The sequence below is a fragment of the Gossypium hirsutum genome, chromosome A06 (assembly GCF_007990345.1).
Source record: "Gossypium hirsutum isolate 1008001.06 chromosome A06, Gossypium_hirsutum_v2.1, whole genome shotgun sequence".
Classification (NCBI taxonomy): domain Eukaryota; kingdom Viridiplantae; phylum Streptophyta; class Magnoliopsida; order Malvales; family Malvaceae; genus Gossypium; species Gossypium hirsutum.
The window spans coordinates 23,869,840-23,894,724 of record NC_053429.1 but is presented as its reverse complement, the minus strand read 5'-3'; the positions used below and the strand labels follow the sequence as shown (position 1 = coordinate 23,894,724).

At 36.1% G+C, this 24,885-nt stretch overlaps 2 non-coding genes across 2 annotated transcripts; one reads left to right on the top strand and one right to left on the bottom strand.

Moving 5' to 3' along the window:
* Positions 1 to 2,683: 2,683 nt before the first annotated feature.
* On the bottom strand, positions 2,684 to 2,790 carry LOC121231024 (small nucleolar RNA R71). Its single transcript, XR_005929093.1, has one exon. It is a non-coding gene; the product is annotated as a small nucleolar RNA R71 (small nucleolar RNA).
* Positions 2,791 to 17,051: 14,261 nt separating this feature from the next.
* On the top strand, positions 17,052 to 17,157 carry LOC121231469 (small nucleolar RNA R71). Its single transcript, XR_005929528.1, has one exon. It is a non-coding gene; the product is annotated as a small nucleolar RNA R71 (small nucleolar RNA).
* Positions 17,158 to 24,885: the final 7,728 nt, after the last annotated feature.

Below are 24,885 nucleotides of genomic sequence, written 5' to 3'. Positions count from 1 at the left end.
ATTGGACGATTTATTCACTTGACTTGTTCTGTAGAGATCCCTAAGTTAAGTTATTATCCCTATTCAAGACTAATAACGTCTAATCCCTAGATTGAATAACTGAGACTTTTCTCTAATTAACACTCTAGGGTTGCATTAACTCGATCTATGGATCCCCTTATTAGGTTTCACCCTAATCTGGCAAAATCTCGTAACCCTATTTCTAGGCATTCGATCAACTCCGCTTAATTATGTCAAATCTACTCTTTGGTAAGGTATATTCCTCCTCTGCATAAGCACATCAAATCATGAATTAATACCTGGAATATTAACTCAAGCATTAAGAACACATAATTAAGAACAAATCAAGTATTTATCATACAGTTCAGATAACAATAACAAGATCCATCATAGGTTTTATCTCCTTTAGGTATCTAAGGGGTTTAGTTCATAATAAAATAAGAGTACATCTCAAAAGTATAAAAATAACAAAACATGAAGAAAACTCTAAAACCCCTGAAGGAATTCTGAGAGAGATCTTCAGTCTTGGAGTAGCTCCGGCTTTTGAGATGGATCGTCTGACTTCCTTCAAGTAATTCCTGGCGTGTGGTTCTGTATTCTAGAAAAGTTCTAGAAAGAACGACCTCCTTCTAGGTCACACTTAGGGTGTTTATGTAAGCTTTGGATTGGCTTTCTTCCTCTCTAAGTACCTTTTTCCATGTAAAATACAACTCTTTGAAAAAGGGACACGCCCGTGTGCCACGACCGTGTAACGTGATTACCAGGCCGTGTTCGATTCGTTAAATTACACACGGCCGTGTGGCCTCAATGGGCAGGCCGTGTGAATTGTGAAAACCTTGGTCGACACACCCGAAGGCCACGGGCGTGTGAGATGCCCATGTGGCAAGGCTTAGGCCGTGTCATCTTCTCGATTTGGCCCCTTTTTATCGCTTTTTAGCTCGTTTTTGGCTCCTTTCGACTCTTGGTGCTTTCCTGAGTACAAAACATGAAATAATCGGATTAAGAGCACCAAAATCCACAAATCTAGTAATAAACATCCATAAATATGGTAAGTATTTGGGGTGTAGATATGTATAATTTGGCATTTATCAGACAGCCACTCTGAATTAGGTTTAATTTTTCTTACTTTAATTTAATTCAAAAATTGTTTGCTATGTGTTCTTTGTTCTTGTTTACAACAATGATAGCTTAATTTTATTTAAGCTAGGATGATTGCTTTGATTTAATAATAATTATTTGATTCATGTTTATAATGTTTGTGCCTCAATCGATCATGTTTTCAATTAAAATCAAGTCTGTATTTTGTTCATACGTGATTGAAATGCACCTGAATTAGCTAAGCGATCCTAACCAGACGACAGCTAATGGACGCGTAATTGAAATGTGCATGCTCAATTTAGATCCTAACCCGATTAAATTGCAGGTTGCGTAACAACCCTAACCAGGCTCTGTTATCTGCATAGTTTTTAGATTTGTGTGATTAGACTGTTTCAAACCTAACACGTCCCTGTTACCTCGCACGAATACCAAGAAACCCTTAGTAAATGAGGATCAGTAAAATGCGTATTTACTAAGAAAAGGATTTTAGATTTCGAAAGGACCTAGCGTGGTTTCCAAACTCATGAAAGATCGAGTTGCCATGAAATGTTTTTCCGAATATTGATAAGCATGTTAATAATAATTTGAGTTTAATTAAAGTATTGTCCTAGCTTATTTATGTTATAATTGTTGCTTATTGTGTTAATTCTGCTAAAATCTATCTCATTCATATAGTTTGCATACTTAGGATAAATCACATTAGGGATTATTGCATGTAGTTTCATATACTTAATTTTTCATCACTTCTCAATTATATTGCTTTTATTTATCAAATTGTTAATACACTTTTACAAATTAAGTGACTTAGCACAAATACAATCCCTGTGGAGACGATAACTCGATACTTACTTATTACTTGATAACGACTGTGTACACTTGCACAAACCTGAGCGTTACAAGTTTTTGGCTCTATTGCCGGTGATTGTCAACTGTTGCCATAGTCATTTTTTATGAAATTATTTATTTTCAATTTGGTTATTTTTAACAGTACTAACTTATTCTTTTTAATTTTATAATTTTCTTTCTAGGTGTTTATGAGCATAGATCGAATTATCGATTTACTCCTAGTAGACCCTGAAATTGAGTGAACTTTTAGACAAAGAAGACGTGAATGAATAGCTCAGAGACAGAACGAGATGGGCCTTGGAAATCAAAATCAAGACCAAGGTAATGAAGCTGAACATGTACGAAATCCTATCCTTATTGCTGATAATAGGGATCGATGCATCAGACAATATGTTGTGCCACTTTTCAATGAGTTAAATATAGGAATTAGAAGGCCAGATATTGAGGCAACCCAATTCAAATTGAAACCAGTAATGTTTCAAATGCTACAAACGGTGGGCCAATTTAGTGGTATGCCCACGGAAGATCCACATCTCCACCTTTAATTGTTTATAGAGGTGGTGACTCATTCAAGATAGCTAGTGTGACTGAAGATGCACTTAGTTTGAAGTTGTTTCCATACTCATTGCGAGATCGAGCACGAGCATGGCTCAATTCATTGCCACCAAGTTCTATATCTACATGGAAAAAATTAGCAGAGAGATTTTTGGTTAAGTATTTCTCGCCTAGCAAAAATGCTAAGTTGAGGAACGAGATCATAACTTTCCAACAATTGGATGAAGAGTGTTTGTATGAGGATTGGGAGCAATTCAAGGAGTTACTTCGTAAGTGTCCTCATTATGGGGTTCCTCATTGTATCCAGCTGGAGACATTCTATAATAGTCTCAATGCACATACAAGATTGATGGTAGATGCTTCTACGAATGGTGCAATTTTGTCTCAGTCTTATAATGAGGCTTATGAGATCATCGAAAGGATCGCGAGCAACAACTATCAATGACCAACAAATCGAACAGCTTCAGGAAGACGTGTAGCTGGATTTCATGAAGATGATGCTCTCACTTCGTTATCAGCTCAGGTATCGTCTATTTCCTCTATGTTAAAGCAGTTTGGCGCTAATGGTGCTAATAATTTTGTAGCTCAACCACCAGGTCCGTTTGAAGTAGTTTTCTGTGTGTACTGTGGGGAAGGTCATTTTTCAAGAATTGCCCATTGAATTATAAGTCAGTATATTATGTGGGGAACCAACATCAAAATAGGAGTGGACAAGGACCCCAGTCCAACTTCTATAATCCTTCATGGCGTAATCACCCCAACTTTTCTTGGAGCAACCAAGGAAATGGACCAAACAACAACTTTATGCAGCATAGACCCAACCAATCTCAGGGGTTTAATCAGCAAGCTCCAAAACCACCTCAAGCTGAATCATCAAATAGTTTGGAGAACTTGTTGAAAGCATACATGGCGAAGAATGATGCTTTGATCCAGAGTTAAGCAGCAACACTAAAAAATTTGGAAAACCAAATGGGTCAGTTAGCTATGGAGCTTCGTAATAGACCACAAGGAACCATGCCAAGTGATACTGAAAATGAAAGAAATTTGGGTAAAAAACATATCAAGGCAGTGGCATTGCGAAGTGGTAAAATTTTGGAACCCCGATTTATTGATGTTGAAGATGAGCCTGTTGAAAAGGGGGAAAGTCAACCTGTTGTTGAAGTCCCTACACCAAAAGAGCCATAATCTACAAAGACTGACAAGGTAAATCCTAACTTAGTGAATTCAGATACTTTAACATCTTCTTTGGATGCAAATTTACCTACTCTGAATATTTTTTCGGTTCAATCGAAAGTTCCATCACCTCCATATCCACAAAGATTGCAGCAACACAAGCAGAAATAGGAGGTGCAATTCAAAAAGTTTTTTGGATGTCCTGAAGCAATTACCAATCAATATTCCATTAGTGGAGGCTTTAGAACAAATGCTGAATTAGGTGAAGTTTATGAAGGATGAACTATCCAAGAAGAAACGACTGAGTAAGTATGAGACTGTCGCTCTGACAAGGAGTGCAGTGCGTTCTGCAGAACAAGCTGCCACCGAAATTGAAGGATCTAGGAAGCTTTACGATACCCTGTAACATTGGTGAATCTTATTGTGGTAAAGCTTTGTGTGACTTAGGAGCAAGTATCAACTTGATGCCTAAGTTTATTTTCAAGATGCTAGGGATAGGAGAAGTAAGACCTACAACTGTAATGCTCCAGCTAGCGGATTGATCTTTAGCATACCCCGAAGGAAAGATCGAGGATGTTTTGGTAAGAATCGATAAATTTATTTTTTCTACAGATTTCATTATTCTAGATTTTGAAGTAGATAAGGAAGTGCCAATTATCCTTGGGAGACCTTTCCTAGCCACGGGAAGAACGTTAATTGATATGCAGAAAGGAAAACTCACCATGCAAGTTCAAAACGATCAAGTAACTTTTAACATTCTTAAAGAGATGAAATTTCCCGATCTGACAGAAGAGTGCTCAGTTATGGAGGAAATAGAAACCTTGATTTCTATGGAAAGCCATCTTGAAGAAGATCCATTGGAGAAAGCCTTAGGGTTTGACCCTTTGGAAGATAAAGAAGGTGAAGAAAACATGGCTGTGATGGAAGCCAACCCGAGGAATTTGATTCAATCCACAAGGTTTGAACCGCTAGAGTTGGAAGTCAGAGAATTTGTGCAACCCAAATTGTCAATCGAAGAACCACCTATATTCGAACTAAAGGTACTTCATTCCCATTTTAAATATGTTTATTTAGGTAATTGTTCTACTTTACTTGTGATTATTTCAGCCGAACTGACAAAAGATCAAGAGGAGCAATTAATTTCTGTTCTAAAGAAATTTAAGAAAGTAATTTGTTGGACTATAGTTGATATTCGAGGTACAAGCCCTTCATTTTTCATGCACAAAATTATTCTAGAGGAAGGTGAAAAAGCTTGAATTGATGGGAAAATGAGGCTTAATGCTATTATGAAGGAAGTTGTGAGAAAGGAAGTGATCAAATGGCTAGATGCAGGAATCATCTATCCTATTTTAGATAGCTCGTGGATAAGTCCGGTACAGTGTGTACAGAAGAAATGTGGAATTACAATTGTTGAGAATGAACGTAACGAATTGATCCCAACAAGAACTATTACTGGTTGAAGAATTTGCGTTGACTACAAAAAATTGAATAAAGCCACTCGGAAGGACCATTTTCCGTTGCCTTTTATGGATAAGATGTTAGATCGACTGGCAGGTAATGAATTCTATTATTTTTTAGATGGTTATTCGGGATATAACCAAATAGTTGTCGCTCTAGAAGACCAACATAAACAACCTTTACTTGTCTGTACGGTACGTTTGCTTTTAGGCGAATGCCTTTTGGTTTATGCAATGCACCTGCAACATTCCAACGATGCATGATGGCAATATTAACTGATATGGTTGAAAACTTTGTTGAGGTTTTCATGGATGATATTTCTATTTTTGGTAACACTTATGATATTTGTTTGAGTAATTTAGCTAAGGTACTGAAGAGATGCGAAGAGATGAATCTAGTCCTTAACTGGGAGAAATGTCATTTTATTGTTAAGGAAGGGATTGTTTTAGGGCATAGAATTAAGAAAGGAATTGAAGTCGACAAAGCAAATGTGGACATAATTGAAAGATTACTGGCCCCAATGAAAGTGAAAGGAGTCAGAAGTTTCTTAAGCCATGTCGATTTTACCGAAGGTTTATCAAAGATTTTTCGAAAATTTCTAAACCACTGTGTTCGTTGTTAGAGAAAGATACAGTGTTCGATTTCAACAAAACATGTTTAGAAACTTTTAAAGAGATGAAAAAACAGTTAATCTCAACCCCAATAATCATTACACTCGATTAGAGCACACCTTTTGAGTTGATGTGCGATGCAAGCGATTATATTGTTGGAGCTGTGATGGGTCAAAAAAGGAATAAAGTGTTCCACCCTATTTACTATTCAAGTAGAACCTTAACGGGAGCCCAACTCAATTATACGGTAACTGAAAAGGAACTATTTGCTATAGTTTTTACTTTTGACAAATTCCGCTCATATCTTATAGGTGCCAAAGTTACAATATTTATTGACCATGCATCCATTAAATACTCTCTCATAAAGAAAGATGTGAAACCGAAGCTAATTCGTTGGATACTTTTACTCCAAGAATTTGACCTTGAGATCCAAGACAGAAAAGGTGTTGAAAATCAAATAGCTGATCATCTGTCAAGGTTGGAGCAAGATGAGGTAACTCGATCACATGTGCCTATCAACGAGAATTTCCAAGATAAGCACTTATTTGAGGTGAGTCGAATTCATGAAACACCTTGGTTTGCTGATTTTACTAATTATCTTGCATGTGGAATAATTCCTAGAGAATTGACATACCAACAAAGGAAGAAATTCCTTCATGATAGTCGGTATTATTTCTGGGAGGACCCATTCTTGTTTAAACAATGTGCAGATAATATAATCTGAAAGTCTGTAGATGAAAGTGAGATTGCTGAGATCTTACATCATTGCCATTCATCTCCAATTGAGGGACACTTTGGTGGTGCACGTACCACAGCAAAGATTTTGCAAGCAGGTTTCTTTTGTCCTACACTATTTAAAGATGCTTATGCTTATGTGAAGAACTGTGATAGATGCCAAAAGAGCAGAAACATATCACAGAGGAATGAGATGCCCGTAACAAACATTTTGGAGATTGAATTATTCAATGTATGGGGCATTGACTTCTTAAGACCGTTTTCTTCTTCATATAGGAACAAATACATCTTAGTTGCTGTGGATTATGTGTCCAAGTGAGTTAAAGCTGAAGCATACCCTACAAATGATGCTAAGGTAGTCATGCGATTCCTATATAAGCATGTGTTTACATGATTTGGGACACCAAGAGCTATTATTAGTAATTAAGGTTCTCACTTTGTGAACAAATAGCTTAAGTGGTTGCTTGACAAATATGATGTGAAACACAAGATTGCTACTGCTTATCACCCTCAGTCTAATGGGCAAGTTGAAAGAGTGAACCATGATATCAAAGGTATCCTAGAAAAGGTAGTATGCCCTAGCAGAAAAGATTGGTCTCGAAGGCTCAATGATGCATTATGGGCCTATCGAACAACATTTAAGACACCGTTAGGAATGACTCCTTATCGGTTGGTTTTTGGGAAGGCATGTCATTTTCCATTAGAGTTGGAGAATATAGCTCACTGGGCTTTGAAGAAATCGAAATTTGATTTTAAGCAAGCTTGTGAGAGGATGTTACAACTGGATGAGTTGGAAGAGTTGAGGTTGTTTTCCTATGAGAATGCCAAAATGTGTAAAGAAAGATAAAAAAACATGGCATGATAGTCATATACGACCTCACGAGTTTAAAGAAGGTCAGAAGGTTTTATTGTTCAATTCAAGGTTGAAGTTATTTCCTAGGAAGCTGAAATCCCGATGGAAAGGACCTTATACCATCTATCGAGTTTATCCTTATGGAGCTGTTGAATTATATGACAATCACGGAGGTACGTTTAAAGTTAATGGTCAACGTCTCAAACATTATTGGGATGGTGAAGTTTAGCGAGTTGAATCCTCGTTCAAATTAACAGACCTTTGATTTTTACAAACTTGTTTTGTAAATAAATAATTAATTAAGATTTATTTTCTTAATTTAGTACATTTAATTAATTCTGTCTAAGGATATTGAAACTTAAGAGAGACCACTGTGACCCCTGCAACCTTTCCTGGGAATTAATTTAATGTAATTTATTGAGATGAAATTTTCTAATTAAGATTTAAAATTTCTTTTAGTTTCATTTATTTTGTTTAAATTTTAAATTTTTATGTTAATAAAGAGGGTCAAATTTGGCCCAAGTACAAATCAGTTTCTTTAGTAAGATACAGTCTGAATTTGAGGCCCAAGACAGCAAAAAGAGGAAAAATTCCACACCTATTGCCGCCACTTCCATTTCTTGCTGCCCAAGTAACCCTAATGTAGCTAAGTTTTTGCTACATGTTACCCTAAATTTTCCCTATATAAACCCCTCTTCATTCTACTATTTTTCATATCCCTCAAAGCAATTTGCTTAAACCCCAAAAAAATCCCTAAACTTTTCTCTTGTACCGTCAACCGCAAATCCCGAAAGAAACCCTAGCTCTTTTCCCCTTTGCCAAAATATCCTATTACAGCCGCAAAGAAGTCGTCAGGGTATCAACGTCGCTTCCTACGTAGCCGTTATCACCGCTGCACACCTCCATCGATGTCGCACGTTTCCTTCGCCGCCGTAACCTCTTCGCCGTCGCAAGGTTTGCCGAGTAAGTCCTACCCACTTGTCAATTTCTCTTCTTCCCCTATAAGCAGAACTTTGCCGAATTTTTGGGAAAATACCATGTCTCGCAAAAGACTACTCCTAAAAACCCGATTGTGATCGAGGAAGAAGTGAAAGAGAGATTTGATTCAATTTTCAAGCATCAACCTATGATGCCAGAAAAAGGGTTTAACTTGAAGAGTAATGATTTGATGGCTGTCCTTGTGCCAATTAGATAGACAATCAATGCTCTCAAGTGGGAACGATTTTGTGATGCTCGTTCACTTCCCGATGATGAACTAGTTCGAGAGTTCTATGCAAGTTTGACCATACAAGATGCCACTGAGGTCATCGTTCGGAAAAAAAAGGTACCTCTTAACTGTAGTTCCATCAATGATTTGCTTAACTTACCTGATATTGAAGAAGATGAGTGCTACCCTTTTGATGAACAACATCAATTAGGATTTTCTTCAACAAGTGATTGATGTTGTAACAAATCCGGGATCCTAATGGATTATAAGAAAGTATGGGAGCCATTCTTGCCAAAGGGAATACCCAAAACCAGTAGCAAAGGTATGATTTTATTTTGTTCTCTACAGTTTTATGCCTATCTCACACAGTTCCACCATCTCGATGGAACAAATGCTCTTGTTATATGTAATCTTGATAGAAAAGTTCATTAATGCTGGGAAAATTATTCTCAAGGAGATTTATGATTGTGCTAAAAAGAAGACAGGAAGTGTTTATTTCCCATCATTAATCACTTCACTTTGCTTAAGGGCTCGTGTTAAAACACAAGTGAATTTGTAGGGGCAATATGTCTAATGGTGCAATACAAGTCATGATCTAAAAAGGTTAATAGAGAAGGAGCATAAGCTGAATCAAGGTGAGCAAGAAGAACCAACTGAGCCAGGTACTGAGGAGTCAATGAATGAAACTAAAATTGAATCAGTTTCAAACACTGAAGAAGAAGAATCTGATAAGGAACCAGTTGAAGACCCTGAACCAATGGATGCACCAGAAGAAGAACTAGTCAAGCTAAGTGTTGAACCTGAATATACAACTCCCTTGCCGACTTCTGCAAGTACTGCAAGGAAATCAGAGTTGTCAATGTTAATGGATATGTGCAAGTTCATGCACAATCAACAACAAACTTACTGGAAATATGCAAAAACTAGAGATGATTTGATTCGAAATACTTTTAAGAATATCTCTAACACTTTTGTTCCTGAGTTCCCAGATGCTATCTTTGAGGCATGGATGGACGATACTGATTATACAAGCGGAGAAGGAACTAAAGAAGACAAGGGGAATAAGTTAAAAGAATAAAAGGGGGGATTCTTGTCTTTTTATTTATTTATTTTAGGTCTTTAGGAATTTTTTTCTTTAGTAACTAGGATTTAATTTCTGTAAAATAAAACATAACAAGCATGAATAAATGCTTTCTTTAGAAAAAAAAGACTAAGTGATGTGGTTTTGGGAATGAACATGTCTAGGATTGGATTATGAAGAAAGACTTGGTATTTAAGCAATCTTAATGACTCACCTCTCTTTCTTTTTAATCCTACTTGGTGTTCAGTTTTTATTCATTACTTTGTTCTTGTAATGAGGACGTTGCTTCTTTTTAAAGGGGGTAATGAAAATAATTGCTGCTCAAATTTTCAAGTATGTTTCAATTTTTTCTTTCATGAGTATGTTTTAATAAATAAATGTTTAGAGAAATTCTTTGTTAATAAGATAACTTGTATGCAAGCATGAATGATGATTTCATCTAAATGACTGTATGTTATCATGAAGAACGAAATGATTGTATGATCTTAGTCTTCGGTAATACTTGCCATGAAAACTTAGTTTCTTTTGAGATTAGACATGCATGAATTAGACATACATGGAGGTTTATATCATTAGAATTGACTTAGTAACTTTCTTGAGGCGAAATCCTAGGAGATATAAAAATCTAAAATGATATAGGTATCATTTTTCTTTGGATTGTTTGAGCCTTTTCAAGCCCACCTTATGATATTAGACCCTTGAAACTGTAATTTTGAGCTTAAAAGCCTGTTTATTGCAATGAACCTACATTACAAGCCATACTACCATCTTTGTAAGTTATCCTAATTTTCTGCACCTATCTTAACTTAAGTTGTCTTGGTAATCAACATTTGAGGAAATTTTCATAAAGATGTATGTGCTCATGCTTAAAAAAAAGAGTGCGAAGAAAAGTTTGCTCAGTCTTCAAAAAGGAAAAAAAATGTATGAGCTTAAGTTCAAAATAAGTTTAGGGGTGTTCCAAAGGTTCACGTAAAGAAAAAGGTTGTGTTATGAGAAAACCAAGACAAAGTTAAAGGTTAAGATCTTGAAACCGAAATATCCCATCTCTTAAAATCCTTACCTTTGACCGGGCCCCATTACAACCTTATAAAAGACCTATTGATTTGATGATTATGTCACCTACATTAGTGGAGAGGAAGTCCTAAGTTCAACATATGAAGATTATAAATAAGCCTTATGATTGTTTTGCTTGATTGATGAGAAATTATGTTGAATGAAAGAATATTATTTATGGCTGTGACGTATATACATACTATGATTCATGTTGGCATACCTTGAAACTTAGTATAAAATTTCCAAAATGGTTGCATATGAAATCCTTGTTAATGAAGAAGATCGACGAGCATGAATTTATTAATACATGATTATGGGGCAATGGTTGATGCTGCTTACACTTTTAGTAATTTTGTTTAGCGAGACCTTGTGTTGTGCATGAACATTACTCAAGACGAGCAATGATTTAAGTTTGGGGGTATGTAAACTGAAAAATATATAGGATTTTTCCTATATAAATTATCACCTTTTTACTTAAATTTGTTGTTAAAACCAAGTAATTGTTTAATAAATTAATGAAATATGTAAAAATATGAAAACAGGACATAGAAATTATTAAAATGTAATTTTATGGTTTATTATATAGTTTTCATGCATAAAATGACTTATTTTATATTAAATTGAGCATATTATATTTTTATGGCATAAAGTGGGTCATTCATGATTAAATTAAATAATAAAATATAAAATTATATTTAATAATTCATTTTAAAATATTTCATTAATAATTTAGGTTTTAATTAATTTAATTAAGTTGGAAAAATTTAATTCTTTGGTCCTCTAACTTATTGATTTATTTTTGGGCAGGTTTGAAAGCTTTAATTTGATTACAAAACCGTCCAAATGGAGGGCCAAGTCAACCCAAAATTTGGCTGAATATGGAGGTTTATAAACCATCTTTTGGTTTAATTACACAAGGTCTTTGAAGAGTTGAAGAAATCAGAGATTTGCCCGAAGATTTACTGGTGACCGAGTCATAGTCTTGAGTTGTTGTGGCACTCAAACTGACCAAGAATCAAGCAAAATCAGCCACATTCCCTCAATTCATGGCTGATCGTGAGGTTTCGTGATAGGTTTTAAATATTTATAATTACTCGTTCTCGAACTAACTATTATCGCGATGTAGGCAAGTGTACCTATCCAACAGTAGTATAGTTTTAGCAAAACCGAATTATCGAACCCAAAAGAACTAAAAGTACTAGTAATGACTGTCTTTTTATTATCTAGCCTAAGAATAAAGAGGTTTTTGTTTTAACTAACTAATTATCTAAACTAAGAATGCACAGAGAATGGAATTGGGGATTTGCTTTTGAAAAAATCGATTGAATGAATACAATACCTAAGGAAAAATCCACCTAGACTGTACTTGTTATTCTGGCTCCGAATCGGATGATTTATTCATTTAACTTGTTCCGTAGAGATCCCTAAGTTATGTTATTATCCCTATTCAAGACTAATAACGTCTAATCCCTAGATTGAATAACCGAGACTTTTCTTTAATTAACACTCTAGGGTTGCATTAACTAGATCTATGGATCCCCTTATTTGGTTTCACCCTAATCCGTCAAAATCTTGTCACCCTATGCCTAGGCACGCAATCAACTTCGCTTAATTATGACAAATGTACTCTTAGGCAGGGTCTATTCCTCCTCTGAATAAGAGCTTATCTTGAATCGGTATCCTGGGATATCAAAACAAGAATTAAGAACACATAATTAAGAACAAGTCAAATATTTATCATACAATTCAGAAAATAATAACAAGATTCACCTTAGGTTTCATTCCCCTTAGGAATTTAGGGGATTTAGTTCATAACTAAATAAGAAAACATCTCAGAATAATAAAGAATACAAAACATAAAGAAAACCCAAAACTCCTGAAGGGGAATTGAGAAGAGATCTTCAGTCTTGATGATGAATCCGACTTTTGAGATGAATCAATCTACTTTCTTGGAGTAATTCCTTACCCCCTACTCTGTCCTCCTTTTCTTCCTTCTCTAGGGTGTATTTATAGGCTTTGGAATGCCTAAAAGCCCTCAAAATTAGCCTTTTCCGAATTGGACTCAACTTGGGCTCGGTAAGGACACGCCCGTGTACAATTACTTCAGGCCGTGCTCGAGCCTGCCAAATTAACACGGCTGTGTGGTCTGCTCGTGTGAGGAGGTCCAGGCCGTGTTGATTTCGTACTTTGGCCCATTTTCTCTGTTTTTGGCACGTTTCTCGTTCCTTTCACTCTCCTATGCTCTCCTAAGTGTAAAACATGAAATTAAAGCATTAGGAGCATCGAATTCACCAATTCTAATGGAAAATCATCCATAAAATGTGTTAAACATGGGGTAATATATATATAAATTACGGTTTATCAAATACCCCCACACTTAAGCATTTGCTTGTCCTCAAGCAAAATTCTCACTCATAATCAAAATAAATTCTTCTCAACTTATAATTTCTATCAATAATATCTCATAATAATCCATAGGTAATCATACATTGAGAATTCAACTAAAAGAACATAAAATTTTCAAACATTCCAAGTTGAGTATTTAATCATGCAAACATAGGTCTCTCTCCTCATTTAAGTAATTACCTTTGATTCAGAATATCACAGAGTTTCACATCCTCACTACAGATTCACTCAAATCACTCGAGGTGTTTAAGGACAATAAATGAAGCACTCAATAGTCAATAATGAAAAGTCATTACCATAGGCTTGCATGAAAATCAAATCTCCACCACTATAATTTAAGATGATACATCAATCAAAAATGTCTTTAGAGGGTTGTAATGAGGTTTCGTTAGGGGGTGTGGTCACAAGCTGAAAGAAAGGGTTAGAATTGAGATTGAATTGAAAAATTACCTAACTAGAAAAAGAGTTAATCATCACTTGCGTACAATAGAGCTTCTTCTCAGACATTTAACTTTTGAAGCTTACAAACAGAAGATCACTACTAATATGTATACATGTTTTTTTTAAGAACAAAATTAAATTACAGAGTAGAATAAAACATAGCTAAGCAACTATTTCAGTTCAAATCTCGACAAAAATGGGGCTTAAATTAATTTAGGGGATTTCAACAATAATGGGTTAAAGGTTAAATTTAAGGGTTATACAAGAAATGGCTTGTTAGGCTCAAGGGGGTTTACTAGGGGTTAATCATGGAGGTGGGCTTTTCATGGCATGAGTGGGTTAATCCTAAGTGCCTTAATAATTTTGACATATCAAATCAAATGGTGTAGTCTCGACATGCATAATCAAGCAAGTTCTAGAATAACAGTTTAATACTGACGCACTCAAAGCAATAATAAAAGTGAGCATGAAATGAATTAATAGATGCTCAAAAGTCTCAAAAATCTCACAAAAATTATGGCTTTTTGATGTTTAACATCTTGTGAATTCCAACTCAAAGTAATACCTAAACTTTAGGGAAATAGCCTAAGATTTTAAATTCTTAAAAATCAACTCATCATGTTTGATTCTCTAATGTCTTAAAGTTTAAACAATCAATGTATAATTGCCTATGTTTTAATTCAAGATATATCAATCAAAATCATAAATCAATTAAAATTTATCCTAAATATGATATGAAAGCTTTTCAAGAGAACAAGGCAATCATTCAGGGACTTTTTTGATAATAAGATAAATATCTCCCTCACACTTAAGACGTACATTGCCCTCAGTGTACAAAGATATATATTAAAGTATAAAAATAAGATAAGGGGAGAAGTGAAACTTCTTGTATTAAGAATGAATGATATTCTTGGATTGGCGAGATCGAGTATTGGAAATTAATCTGGATGTCAAGCATGATTCTGAATGATAAAAAGAGATTGAGGGGAATAATCTTGATAGTAGTCACGAAGATAAGCCGTGTTTAAAAGGAAAACAAATGAATCTTAAAACTTAATGAAAGAAAAATAAAATAAAAGAATCATTCTAATTTCTCAAATGGCACAGCCGGTGCACACGCTCGTACGGGTCGTGGCTTGGCCGTGTTCGTCGCAAATTAAGGTGTCGCCACATGGCCTTCTGGCACACCCGAGTGTATAGGCCGTGTGGTTATATGATCATGTTACACAACTGTGTGCGATGTGATTCGCTTCTCCCACGGTCGTGTAGCTCTGCACACGCCCGTGTTCATTTAGCAGATTTGGCCACGGCCATATCGCACGGCCGTGGCGTTTTATCGCGGCCCATGTTTGGGGAAATATTTACCCTATTTTCACACGACCATAAGCACGCCTGTGTGCTTGGCTGTGTCTCTGTGGAAAACCTATGTTCGAGATCTCCGTTAGTAAGTTAGATGTTGAAGAATAAATTTTTAAAGAAGTTAATATAGTTAGTGCTCGGGTTGCCTCCCGAGAAGCGCTTATTTATAGTCTAATCTTGACTTACCTCTCTGTTGAATGATCAAGGTGGTTCAAGGAGTTTATACTCCTCATTCCTGCTATCAATCTTAACATAAGGTTTTAAACGGGTGTTGTTTACCTTAAAAGTGCCGAACTTAGGATGACTCACCTCCACCGTACCGAATGGAAAAATTCTAAGTACCGTAAGAGGGATTTCTTCATTCAGTGTGGTAGGGACGATGTGGGGATCTGCGGCATCTAATAAGACTTTATCTCCAACTTTAAGTTGATTTGCAGAGGTATCAAGCTCGTCTTGGCATAGTTTCAGTTTATCATGTGTTCTCGGTTTATGTGTTGGCCATTCATCTAGCTCCTCTATTTGCAGCCTTCATTCTTCATGAGTAGATCCTTTACTATTATTTGAGAGTGGCTTATGTACTTCCTTCAGACTTATCTCCTACAAAGTGGGTTGTATCATGTGGTCAGTTTTAATAGAATGATTTAGACGATCACCTTCAATTTCCGTTGTGTTGTCAGAATTGCGAGCTTGAAGGGTGAGTGTTTCATCTCCTACGCGAAGCGTGAGCTCACCTGTGCCAACATCAATAATTGTTTTCGCAATTGCTAGAAAGGGCCTTCCCAGAATTAAAGGAATGTTGCTATCCTCCTCTATGTCTAAAATAATGAAGTCAACGGGAAATATAAATTTATCGATTTTTACTAGCACATCTTCAATAATACCCCTAGGAAATCTTATAGTTTTATCTGATAGTTGAATGCTCATCCTAGTCTATTTGGGTTTCCCGAGACCTAGTTGCTTAAACATTTTATAAGGCATGACGTTGATACTAGCCCCTAAATCAGCTAATGCATTATTAACATCTAAACTACCAATTAAGCAAGGAATCGTAAAACTCCCTGGATTTTTTAGTTTGTTCAGTAGCTTATTTTTCAGAATAGCTGAGCACACTGCGTTTAGCTCCACATGCGATGCCTCGTCCAACTTTTGCTTATTTTCTAAAAGCTCTTTTAAGAATTTCATTGCGTTTGGCATCTGCGATAGGGCTTCAATAAACAGTAAGTTAATATGTAATTTTTTTAAGAGTTTAAGGACTTTACCAAATTGTTCATCTGAGCGATCTTTCCTTATCGCATTGGGGTATGGCACACGAGGTTTATATTCGATATTCACCGTTTTGTTTTTATTGTTGTCTACCTCACCTTGACCTTTGCTTACCACAGTTTCTTGCCTCAGTTCTGGTTCAGGCTCAACAACTCCTTTTTCATCTTGAATATTAATTGCTTTTAGCTGTTCCCTTGGGTTGGGTTCAGTTTTACTCGGCAGCTACCTTGTGGTCGTTCGGAAATTAGTTTGGAAAGCTGACCTATCTGAGTTTCGAGCCCTTGGACCGACGCTTGTTGATTTTTAAGTGCTATCTCGGTGTTCTGGAAACTAGTTTCGGACACCGAAATAAAATTTGAGAGCATCTCTTCAAGGTTCAGCTTCTTTTCCTGTCGGTAGGGTGGTTGTTGGTAGCCTAGAGGTGGTTGTGGTCTTTGATTTCCTTGACCGCTCCACGAGAAATTAGGGTGGTTTCTCCAACCTGCGTTGTAAGTGTTACTATATGGATTGTTTTGAGGTCGAGGATTATTTCCCATGTTGTTTAATTACTCGTTATCCATGTTGTGGCCATAAAGTTGGTATTCCGAATGGTTTGTTCCACCTCCACTTGCTTCACACTACATTACTGGGTGAACCTACGAAGAACTATGAAAACCATCAATCTTTTTATTTAAGAGTTCGACCTGATTAGAGAGCATGGTGACCGAATCGACGTTATAAACATCGGCTATTTTGGTTGGCTTTGTCCTCATGACTTGCCACTGATAGTTATTCAGTGACATCTCCTCTATAAACTAATAGGCATATTTAGGTGTTTTATTATTGATGGTTCCGCCAGCAGCTGTGTCAACCGTTTGTCGAGTCGAAGGATTTAGGCCATTATGGAACGTTCGAACCTGTAGCCAAAGCGGTAATCCATGGTGAGGGCACCTTCTCAAATGGTCCTTGTATCTCTCCCATGCATCGTAGAGTGTTTCTAAACCCATCTGCACAAAAGAAGAGATATCATTACGTAATTTAGCCGTTTTAGCCGGCGAAAAATATTTTAGTAAAATTTTTTCGGTCATTTGTTCCCATGTAGTAATTGACCCTCGTGGTAACAAGTTCAACCACTGTTTAGCTTTGTTCCTCAATGAAAATGGGAATAACCAAAGACGAATGGCATCATCAGAAACACCATTAATTTTAAATGTATCACATAGTTCTAAGAAGTTTGCTAAATGAGCGTTGGGATCCTCATCCTACAAACCATCAAGCTGAACAAATTGCTGTATCATTTGAATAGTGTTAGGTTTTAATTCAAAAGTATTTGCAGCTACAGCAGGTCTAACTATGCTCGATTCAGTTCCTGTTAAAGAAGGCTTAGCATAATCATACATAGTGTGCAGAGCAGGATTTTGATTAACCGTAATTGTAGGAGGTAGCTGATTGCCTTCGTTTTCAGCCATCTCTTCAGTTGGGGGTTGAGTATCATCCTCTTGCTCGTTCTCTGTGTATCTTAAGTTTCGCCTTATTTCTCTTTGATTTCTACGAACTGTACGATCAATTTCTTCGTCAAAAAGTAATGGTCCTGACGGATTTCTTCTAGTCATAAACTATAAAAACCTGCCAAGAGAAGGAAAAAGTAAATTAATAAATAATAATAAATTAAAGTGCACGAAAAATAAATGGCTAAAGTAATAAAAATTGAGTGTTCCTAATATTTCAATTCCCCGGCAACGGCGCCAAAAACTTGATTGCGAGGTTTCGTGATAAGTTTTAAATATTTATATTTACTTGTTCTTGAACTAACTATTATCGCGATGTAGGCAAGTGTACCTATCGAACAGTAGTATAGTTTTAGCAAGACCGGATTGTCGAACCCAAAGGAACTAAAAGTACTAGTAATAACTGTCTTTTTATTATCTAGCCTAAGAATAAAGAGGTTTTTGTTTTAACTAACTAATTATCTAAACTAAGAATGCATGCAGAATGGAATTTGGGAATCGCTTTTGGAAAAATCGATTGAATAAAGACAATACCTAAGGAAAAATCCACCTAGACTGTACTTATTATTCTGGCTCCGAATCGAACGATTTATTCATTTAACTTGTTCCGTAGAGATCCTTAAGTTATGTTATTATCCCTATTCAAGACTAATAACGTCTAATCCCTAGATTGAATAACCGAGACTTTTCTCTAATTAACACTCTAGGGTTGTATTAACTCGATCTATGGATCCCCTTATTAGGTTTCACCCTAATCTGGCAAAATCTTGTCACTCTATGTCTAGGCGCGCAGTCAACTCCGCTTAATTATGACAAATGTACTCTTAGGCAGGGTCTATTCCTCCTCTGAATAAGAGCTTATCTTGAATCGGTATCCTGGGATATCTAAACAAGAATTAAGAACACATAATTAAGAACAAGTCAAATATTTATCATACAATTCAGAAAATAATTACAAGATTCGTCTTAGGTTTCATTCCCCTTAGGTATTTAGGGGATTTAGTTTATAACTAAATAAGAAAACATCTCAGAATAATAAATAATACAAAACATAAAAAAACCCAAAACTCCTGAAGGGGAATTGAGGAGAGATCTTCAGTCTTGATGATGAATCTGACTTCTGATATGAATCAATCGGCTTTCTTGAAGTAATTCCTTACCCCTTACTCTGTCCTCCTTTTCTTCCTTCTCTAGGGTGTATTTATAGGCTTTAGAAAGCCTAAAAGCCCTCAAAATTAGCCTTTTCCGAATTGGACTCAACTTGGGCTCGGTAGGGACACGCCCGTGTAACACGCCCATGTGACACGCCCGTGTGCGATTACTTAAGGCCGTGCTCGAGCCTGCCAAATTGACACGGCTGTATGGTCTGCCCGTGTGAGGAGGTCCAGGCCATGTTGATTTCATACTTTGGCCCATTTTCTCCGTTTTTGGCCCGTTTCTCATTCCTTTCACTCTCCTATGCTCTCCTAAGTGTAAAACATGAAATTAAAGCATTAGGAGCATCGAATTCTCCAATTCTAATGGAAAATCATCCATAAAATGTGTTAAACATGGGGTAAAAATATGTATAAATTACGGTTTATCAATGGCCTGCCACCCTTGGAAGGAGTTTTGAAAGATGGACACTCCTATTTTTAGCAAACTAGCTCCCATGCCTCACCTATAAATAAGAGCCCCTTTCTCACTTTTTCAATCATCCCTCATCCCTCATTCATCTCGCACTCATTCATCATTCTCTCCTCTCTCAATTCTCTTATCTCTCTTTCCCCTTACGCCTATCATCATCTTTGCATAAATATTTTGAGCAAATTAGCCTCTTAAAAAACCCTTGTTCGGCCATCTCGGAGAGCCATCAGCAAAGGAGCAAAGTGAAGGAACGAAGGAGCCCTCATCAATCAGAGTCTTGGGTGACAACCACTCTAAATTGGGTTTAATCTTTCTTACTTTAATTTAATTCAAAAATGTTTGTTATGTGTTTTTTGTTCTTGTTTACAACAATGATAGCTTAATTTTATTTAAGCTAGGATGATTGCTTTGATTTAATAATAATTATTTGATTCATGCTTATAATGTTTGTGCCTCAATCGTTCATGTTTTCAATTAAAATCAAGTCTGTATTTCGTTCATACATGATTGAAATGCACCTAAATTAGCTGAGCGATCCTAACCAGACGATGGCTAATGGACGCATAATTGAAATGTGCATGCTCAATTTAGATCCTAACCCGATTAAATTGTAGGTTTCATAACAACTCTAACCAGGCTCTATTATCTGCATAGTTTTTAGATTTGTGTGATTAAGTTGTTTCAAACCTAACATGTCCCTGTTACCTCACACGAATACTAAGAAACCCTTAGTAAATAAGGATCAGTAAAATGCGTATTTACTAAGAAACGGATTTTGAAAGGACCTAATGTGGTTTCCAAACTCATGAAAGATCGAGTTGTCATGGAATGTTTTTCCGAATATTGATAAGCATGTGAACAATAATTTGAGTTTAATTAAAGTAATTGTCCTAGCTTATTTATGTTATAATTGTTGCTTATTGTGTTAATTCTGCTAAAATTTATCTCATTCATATAGTTTGTATACTTAGGATAAATTGCATTAGGGATCATTGCATTTAGTTTCATATACTTAATTTTTCATCACTTCTCAATTATATTGTTTTTATTTATCAAATTTTTAATACACTTTTACAAATTAAGTGACTTAGCACAAATACAATCCCTGTGAAGACAATAACTTGATACTTACTTATTACTTAATAACAACTGTGTACACTTGCACAAACCCGAGTGTTACAGCATGTAATGCTTACTCCACTTTATTTTCCCCTGTTTTATGGTGCTCGAAAGCTCGTTAAGGTTGGAGATCATTGGAGTATCGTCACACTATCTACTAGATATTTTGGGTATTTATAATAGTGTCATTTTGGTATAATGGCATGTATAGAACAACTTGGCCAATAATGGCTTGAAAATGATGTCTTATAACCTAGCCATTGGAATGGCTAGTAATGGTTTATTTTTGTATGATTAAGTAGGTTATTATGATATATACACATGTGTTATGTTAAGTATATGTGATCAAATGATGTTAATGCCTAAGTTAAATCAAGGTAAGTTTACAAACACATATGCATGTAATGATATGCCTTGTTGAATGATAGAGTTTGCTTAATTTAAATGCTTGAAATGGTTGGAATTGGATGTGAGTTTTAAGTGCAAGCCTTTTGTGTGATTTTGGGTGAGAAATGAAGCCAGAAATGGCTTTTTTTGTCCACACGGGCGCGTGTCTAGACCGTGTGTGATAGATGGCTTGGTACATGGGTGTGTGGTTAGGCTATGTGTCCCCTGCACCTTAAATTCAAGAAAACATAATGCTTAAAATTGAGCATAGGGGCAGAGACACGGGCGTATGTCTCATCCTTGTGTGCTACACGGCCTAGAACATGGGCGTGTGTCTTGGCCGTGTGAAACCTACACCTAATTTTGTACAGAATTTAATTAAGCACACGGCCTAGCACACGGGCGTGTGGCATGGCTGTGTGCACAAGTAAGAGATTTACACAAGGTCGAACATGGCCTAAGCCCTGTAACTTAGAAAATTTTTGTAATTTCACGAAAAATTCTTAGAGTTTTCGATTAAGTTCTGATTTGATTCTAATGCCTATATTGGGCCTCGAGGGTCCATTTAAGGGACGTTTTGAATAATCTCAAAAAATAAACCGTGTTTGACATGATTTATCTGTAAATGTTTTGAAAGTTTTGATAATCTCTGTAACCCTGTTCCGGGGATAGATACAAGTTAAAGGGTGTTACAAACAGACTTTATAAAGACTTCCCTCCCTCCCACTGAAAGAGTTTGCGCACTCCAAGAAATAATTCTGCTTCATACTCTATCCCTAATATTCATAAAAGCCCTTTTCTTATTCCTTCCCACTATAGGAGACAAACATAAATACTTTTCCAAATTCCCCATATGCACAACTCCCAAAATATAACCAACATCTAACGGATTCCCCTCTTTTACATTTATACTAAAAAAGACACTAGACTTTGCAAATTTTATAAGTTGTCCCAAACGTCTTGCATATTATTGCAAGATCCGCTTTAACATGTCAGCTCCCATGGTTGTAGCTTCCTCAAAGATGAGGCTATCATCAGTAAATAATAGGTGAGTAATCTGAGGTGCAACCTGCACAACCCTTGCCCTTTGAATCTGACCATTCAACGCCTCCATACGTAATAGAACAGAAAGGCCTTCTCTATAAATAAGGAATAAATAAGGACTCAAAAGGTCCCTTTGTCTAAGGCCATGAGTCGACATAAACTTCTCACCAATCACCCAATTAACCATAACCAAGTAAGAGAAAAATGAAAAAAATTTCATAATACCATTAACCCAACCAGTGGAAAAACCCATTCTCAACAACATCACCTCAATAAAGTGCCACTCAACACTATCATAAGCCTTGCTCATATCCAGCTTAAGCGCAAACCACCCTTCTGGCCTAGCTTTCTATTCCTAAGAGAGCACAGAATCTCATAAGCAGCCATGGTGTTATCAGAAATAAGATAGCTCATCAACAAAGCACTTTGTACCTTATCAATGCATAAATGAAGCACTTCTTAAAACCTATTCACCAACACTTTTGAAGTAATTTTGTAGATAACATTGCAAAGAATAATGGGTTTAAAATGGAACATGTTTCAGGGATTCTTAACCTTTGGTATAAAATAATGTAAGTATGATTAATAGAAGATAAATGAACTTCACCTTTCAGAATAGCTATGCAAAATCTCGCCACATCACCTCCCACTACATACAAAAATCACTGATAAAGCACCACACCTAAACCATCTTCCCTTGATGCCTTAAATGGACACACTGATTTTAAAGCAACAGATACTTCCTCATTGGTAAAATCTCGGCTTAGGCGCTCATTCATGTCTGTCGTTATGCTTCTACTAAACCCTTCTAAAATCCTATTAGCATTTGACACACCTTGTATGGTGAAAAGTGATTCAAAATACTCACGAGCTACCCATCCCAATTCACGGTCTTCTTCTACTACCATCCAACAACTATCCTCCAACTTACGAATGCGGTTCAACTGTATTCTCTGTGAAGCAAAACGATGAAAAAATGTAGTATTTTTGTCCCCCAAATTTCAACCAATTTTCCCTCACCCGTTGTTCTCAATGTAACTCCTCCTTATCATATGTTAAATTCAATGCAAGTTTTACCTCAACATTTCCCCCAAAACTTCATCTGTTGGAAACAAGTAACTTAACGACTCAAGCTATTTTTGAAGATCAACCTTAGTCATCTTGTTCTTACATTTTACTTTCCTAAACCATATATTCAACCCCTCACTGACAATACGAAGCCTATCCAGGACAAGACCCACTGAACTTTCCCAAAACCTTGTGACCTCGGATTCACATGATTCCTTATTGACCATGCAACTTCAAATTTAAAGTGTCATATTCGTGGGGGCTCATTAAGGACAAAAATGGTCTTAACCAAAATCAGGGCAATAATCAGAAAATGTTTGTGGTAAATGAGTTAACTTATAGTCCATTCACAACACCCTTATCAAGCTACTCCCTAATATTATTGCTCGTCAATCTCCCCCTTTCCCATGTATACCAAAAACCATTGTAACCAAAATCTTCTAATGAACAATCCTCTAACACACTTTTAAAAGCATTCATCTGGCGCTCACTACGCAACAACCCCCTTTCTTCTTAAAAGAACATCAATTTCATTAAAGTCTCCAATTACAAGCCATGGAACCTCCGGAGAATCATCCAGTTGCCTTAACAGATTCTAAAATTTTTCCCTTCTATGTTCCTCAAGTGCTCCATAAAACCATGTACACTGCCAACAATTTCTTTTTGAATCATCATTAATTAAAACATCAATATGCCTACTTGGAAAAGGTCGTAGCAGAACAATAATGTTATTTTTCCACCCCAAGAGAAAGACCACCACTACTCTCAATAGAAGTAACATCAACTCCATTCTGAAAACCACATGATTGACGTACACTGTAACACCCAAATTTTCTTAAGTTAGATTGTTTAAGTACGTCAAATAATTTAATTTGGTTTGTTGGTTAAATGCCTTGAATGTCTGATTTAGGTCCTGAGTTCTTGGAATTTTTCTATTAATTTGGTATTATGTTAGACTTGAGTCTACGAACTTTTTTTTTAATTTGTTGGGTTATTGACAAGAATGAGCCTGTTAATTCAGTGGTAAGGATTCTCCTTTCCTTTTGCTCTTGAGTTTGAATCCCTATAATTGCAAAATAGAAAATATTATTTTCATTCCCATGCTTGTGTCGCCCATGTGATGGAATTTGAGTGTAATTCAAATTCTGGACAAGTTTTTAGGGAGTGGATTTAATGGAGTTTCAGTTTGTAAATATCCCCTAAAATTCTCCTATGTTTCCTTCTTTTTCTCTCTTTTTCCTATCAATCTTTTTTGTTTCTTTTTCTTTTCTGTCGTTTTTTCTTTCCCTTCCTTTCCTTCTCCAAAAATTTCCCTTGGTTACACTTAAGCTTTTTTTCCCGTAAAAATTATGTTATTTCATCTATTCTCATTCCTTCCTCGTTGTGGTTTTGTGACAAGTTCGGCAAGGTGTTTTGAATTTTTTTTTGTACTGGAGAAATTTTGTTAAGATAAGAGAAGGTTTTCGGTAAATCCTTTTATGATTAACATCAGATTTGTTTATTCTTGTACTATTAGGAGATAATTGTACGGTGCCTAACAATTTCTTGGCAAGTTAAGAACAACTTTGGTGGCTGTTAATTTCATAGTAAGTGGGTTCAATATCAAGTTTAAGTATTGTTGTGTTAAATTTTTAACAATGGAATTCAAGAATTCAGTGTCGTTGTTGTTCATTTATAGATCTATTTTAATGTTGTATATAGGATTTAGAGTGAGCTATTTGTGTGAGTTATCAGAATTATCATCAGGTCTATGAACTAACCAAAAAAACTTGACCGAATCTCAAAACAACCTGAAAAAGGGATTGTCTTCGAAACTGCCCAATGTCACACGACCATGTGGCAAACATGTGCACTACATGGCCGTGTAGAGCACACGGCCGTGTATGATCACACGGCCTGAACAGGTTGGCCATGTGGACCACGCGGGCTGGTTTATTGGGCTATGTGGGCCCTTTTTGGAAAATTTGAATGTTCGATTATAGGCCAATAATAGAACTTAAAAATTGGATCTGTGG